This window comes from Solea senegalensis, linkage group LG1 (genome assembly GCF_019176455.1).
Source record: "Solea senegalensis isolate Sse05_10M linkage group LG1, IFAPA_SoseM_1, whole genome shotgun sequence".
NCBI classification, from domain to species: Eukaryota; Metazoa; Chordata; class Actinopteri; order Pleuronectiformes; family Soleidae; genus Solea; species Solea senegalensis.
In genome coordinates, this window is record NC_058021.1 from 20,364,361 (window position 1) to 20,369,360 (window position 5,000).

General features: G+C 45.9%; 1 long non-coding RNA gene across 1 annotated transcript in view; it reads right to left on the minus strand.

The window, feature by feature from the left end:
* LOC122770084 overlaps positions 1 to 5,000 on the minus strand; it is a 9,884-nt gene that overhangs the window by 1,918 nt on the left and 2,966 nt on the right. The window lies entirely within an intron of this gene.

Here is a 5,000-nt window from a genome sequence, read left to right on the forward strand (position 1 = left end):
ACGTCAGATAGTTAGAACAGGTGATGACTAGTTTGTCAGACTGATGACGTCATTGATCAACAGCCAATATGATCAATGAAGCTTCATCAGTCTGCGTGAGGACGGCAGTGACGTCACGCGTTAGCAGCATTAGCAGCATCAACAGCATTAGATTCAAGATTCAAGATTCAAGAAGTTTTTATTGTCATTATGAGGACATAATTGTAATGTATTGTTGTGAGTTCGCATTTTGCCTTTGAGCTTCCGTACTGTTTACCTGTGTGTCCCTCGCTGCATACTGTATTGTCGTGTGTGTGCGCGCCAACTGGTCAGTAGTAAAACTCAAGTTCTCTGCATTACTGCCTCGTTATTGTGTCTCCACATTATATACTCAAAGTGAGTATATCACATGGTGTCAGAAGTCTGTCAAGAACAGTACACGCAGCCATGAACACGCAGTTTGACCACCCGCGGATCGACTGGGATGCCGCCGATCTATACAAGGAGTTCGAGAGGTTCCGCTGCCACATGAGTTTCGTTTTTGACGGTCCACTCTCGGCGCTTGAAGCTAAACAGAAAGCCGGCTGGCTGGGAACGTGGATCGGCGAACAAGGCAGAGAAATTTACAAGACACTGACATGGGCGGAGGGTGAGAGAGAAGACCCAACTAAAGTTTTGGATAAGTTTGCCAACTACATCAGGCCAAGAAAGAATAAAAGAATAGCCAGGCATCGTTTCAAGCAGAGGAAACAAGGTGCAACTGAGAGCTTTGACCGCTTTTTGAAGGATCTTAAGCTACTCCTAATGGACTGTGAGTATGCTGACTCAGATGACATGTTGATTGATGCTATAATAGCAGGAGTTAAAGAAAAACGTGTCCAAGAAAGGCTGTTGGACAAAGGTGAGGATCTGACACTGGCTAAAGCTATTGAAATTCCCCAGCAGTTCGAAATGTCACAAAAGCAGATGAGAATTGTTAGAGAGGAGGACTCACAAGTGTCAGCAGTGGCTATAAGAACAAAACACACAGCGTATGCTAATAAACAATCACATAGTCACAATGCACCGACAAAGGCCGCTCAAAAACAGACAGGAAGCAAATTCAAAAATTGTCCAAAATGCGGAAAACACCCACAACACGCATGGAATCAAGGAAAGTGCCCAGCTAAAGGCTCTGTATGTTCCTGCTGTCACAAGCCAAACCACTGGGCAGCAGTTTGCCGCAGCCGTGGCGTGAGCACAGTGAGTGTTGAGCCAGAGGACACGCTGAAAGAAGAAATACTGGAAATAAACCTGACATTAGATGATGTTCCAATGGCAATTGTGGCAGATTACAAGTGGATTGTAGACATTAGTGTTCTGTCCCAGGAAGTGCAGTTTAGAATAGACACAGGTGCAAAGTGTAATACACTGACACTGGACTGTTATCAGTTATTAATGCACACAGGTGAACTGAAGCGCTCGAACAAGGTGCTGATGCGAAAGGTGTTGTGCATCCAGTGCGCCGACAACCAGTAGCACTCAGGGCTAAGATAACTGAGAAACTTCATGAGATGATCAAGGACGGTCACATTGTCAAAGTAGACCAACCGACAGAGTGGGTTAGCTCTATGGTCGTTGTCACACGTAATGACAAAATTAGGATTTGCATCAATCCAAGTGATTTAAACAAGGCCATAAAGAGGGAGCATTACCCTATGCGCACCATAGAAGAGGTCATATCCACCATGCCTGGTGCAAAAGTATTCTCAGTTTTGGATGCAAAATCAGGCTTCCTGCAGATAGAGTTAGATGAATCGTCCCTGCTTACAACATTTAACACACCAATAGGCAGGTTTAGATGGCTGAGACTGCCGTTCGGTATAAAATGCGCACCTGAAATTTTTCAGCGCATCATGGACCAAATGCTTGAGAACATTGATGGAGCCACAGGCGTGATGGATGACATCCTAATAGCAGCACCCACGATGCAGGAGCATCACGTGATACTGCGCAAAGTAGTGGAGAGAGCTACAAGCTATAACCTCAAGCTGAACTTCAGCAAGTGTCACATACGCCAGTCAGCTGTGCCATATGTTGGTCACATGATTACAGCTGATGGGTTAAAGCCAGACCCAGCGAAAACTGAAGCAGTGAGGAACACGCCTCCGCCAACAGACAAGGAAGGTGTTCGTCGCTTCTTAGGGTTTGTGACATACCTGTCAAAGTTCATACCAAACTTAAGTGAAGTGGATGCTCCACTGCGACAACTTGTGAAGGGCGATGTTGAGTTTGCATGGCAACCAGCGCAACAACAGGCGTTCGACAAGCTCAAGCAGCTGTGCACACACCCCCCTGTGCTCAAGTTTTACGATCCAGAAAATCTGTGATGATATTTTGTAACGCCAGCAGTATGGGACTAGGAGCTGTGTTACTGCAGGACAACCAGCCTGTAGCCTTCTCATCCAGATCCCTGACTGATGCAGAGACGCGCTATGCGCAAATTGAAAAGGAGATGCTCTCTATCGTCCATGCCTGCATCAAGTTTCACCACTACATATTTGGTAAGCACGTCACAATATACAACGACCACAAGCCACTTGAGGACATCTACAAGAAGCCGTTGCTGTCTACCCCGATGCGTATACAAAGGATGCGCCTGCGACTACAGTGGTATGACATCACAGTGAAGTACAGGAAAGGAAAGGACATGGAGCTGCCTGACACCCTTTCCAGAGCGCAGCTAGCAGACAGCGTGCCAGAGGCAGCTGGCTTAGAGTGTGTTTCCATGCTCAACTTTGTATCAGTGAGTGATCAGAAATATACTGAACTGGGAGAACGCACACAAGAGGAGTTAAGCCTTCTCCAGCGCACAATTCAGCAAGGCTGGCCAGACAACAGACGGGAAGAACCTACACTGGTTCAACCCTATTGGGACTCAAGAAGCCAGCTAGCTGTGTCTGATGGCATAGTGTATAAGGGACTACGCATAGTGGTGCCCCCCTCCATGCAAAAACACATGTTAGAGCTCATACACCAGTCCCATTTAGGAATAGTGAAGCGCAAACAGCGAGCACGTGAAGTGTTATACTGGCCAGGTATGAGCGCTGAAATTGAAGACTTGATCAGAAACTGTTGCAAGTGCGCCGAAATCCAAAACAGACTTCCCAGGCAACCACTTATACCAACAGAAACACCAGAGCTGCCATTTGAGGAGGTTGCCTCTGATCTGTTTGAATTTGAAGGAAAACGGTACATTGTACTTGTAGATTATTATTCAAAGTACATTGAAGTGGATGAACTGAGAGATCTGCGCAGCCGCACTGCAATAGAAACACTGAAAGTTCAGTTTAGCAGACATGGAATCCCTGTCACCATTAGGACAGATAATGGTCCACAGTATTCATCTGAAGAATTCAAGGAGTTCTGTGAGAGCTATGGCATCCTGCACAAGACATCTTCGCCACACACACCACACTCTAATGGTGAAGCAGAGCGTGCAGTGCAAACAGTCAAAAGGCTTTGGAGTAAAGCACCTGACAAACACCTTGCCTTGCTAGACTACAGAACTACACCACTTGAAGCAGTAGGCCTGTCACCAGCCCAACTGCTCATGGGCAGGAGGCCGCGCAACAAACTGCCCACTGCTCGTGCACTACTTACACCCATAGCTCATGACCCTGACCAAGACCAAGCATACTCAGAAGCTTTACTACGACAGCAAAAGAGCAAACAAACACAGATCTGCCCTACAGCCTGGAGATGAAGTTAGAATGGCTCCACATCCTGGAAGCCGTAAGTGGATGCCTGGAATTGTAGTTCAGCCACACTGTGCGCCACGGTCCTACATCGTGGAAAGTAGAGGTGTAATGTTTCGCCGTAACAGCCAACACCTCCGTACCAGCACTGCAGTTGCCAATCAGCCACGTCATATGGTGTGTGATGAGCCTTGGCATGAGACCTCTAGACCGCCCACAGTGAGAGAGCAGCAGCCCCCACCAGAACCACACCATTCATCACATGAGGTAGCACCATGCCCCCCACGAACCCGACCAGGTGAACCATATACCACCAGACATGGCAGATTGGTGAAACCCCCTGATAGACTTAACTTGTAATTTGATGGACTACTATATTGTTCAGCTCCTTCCTAACACACAGGGACAGGTGTGGTAAAGACAAAGTTGTCTTGTTATGTTAAAAAAAAAAACTGTAGAGGAAGTAAATTTATTATCATTATGTTATAAGGACAAGAGAAGTTTGATGTAATTCACTGTTACATTGTTAATACTAGTGAAACAGCGGTGGTAGCAGTTTTCTTTTGTTGAGGAAGGGAGATGTAATGTATTGTTGTGAGTTCGCATTTTGCCTTTGAGCTTCCGTACTGTTTACCTGTGTGTCCCTCGCTGCATACTGTATTGTCGTGTGTGTGTGCGCCAACTGGTCAGTAGTAAAACTCAAGTTCTCTGCATTACTGCCTCGTTATTGTGTCTCCACATTATATACTCAAAGTGAGTATATCACAATAATGAAATTTTTGCAGAGACTCCCGGCTTAAGGTACACAGTAAAATAGCAAAAATAACAGAAATAACGAAGGACTTGACATTTAAATAGACATGACATTCAAAACCTACACCCCAGCCCGCCCACTCCGCTCTGCATCGACAAACCGGCTCGCTGCCCCCTCACTGAGAGGATCAGAGAGGCACTCGCAGAACTCGAGACTGTTCACTGTCCTCGCTCCCAAATGGTGGAACGATCTCCCCATCGACATCCGGACAGCTGAAAGCCTCCACATCTTCCGACGCCGACTAAAAACACATTTCTTCCGACTCTACCTCGACTAAGACGACAAAAAAAAACAAAAAAAAAACTTGTACATCGCACTTATGACTAGCACTTCATAGTTTGTTCTACTTGAAGCTCTTACTTACTTCTAGCTCTTATATGTACTCAAATGTTTAAATGCACTTTTGTAAGTCGCTTTGGATAAAAGCGTCTGCTAAATGACATGTAATGTAATGTAATGTAATGTAACAT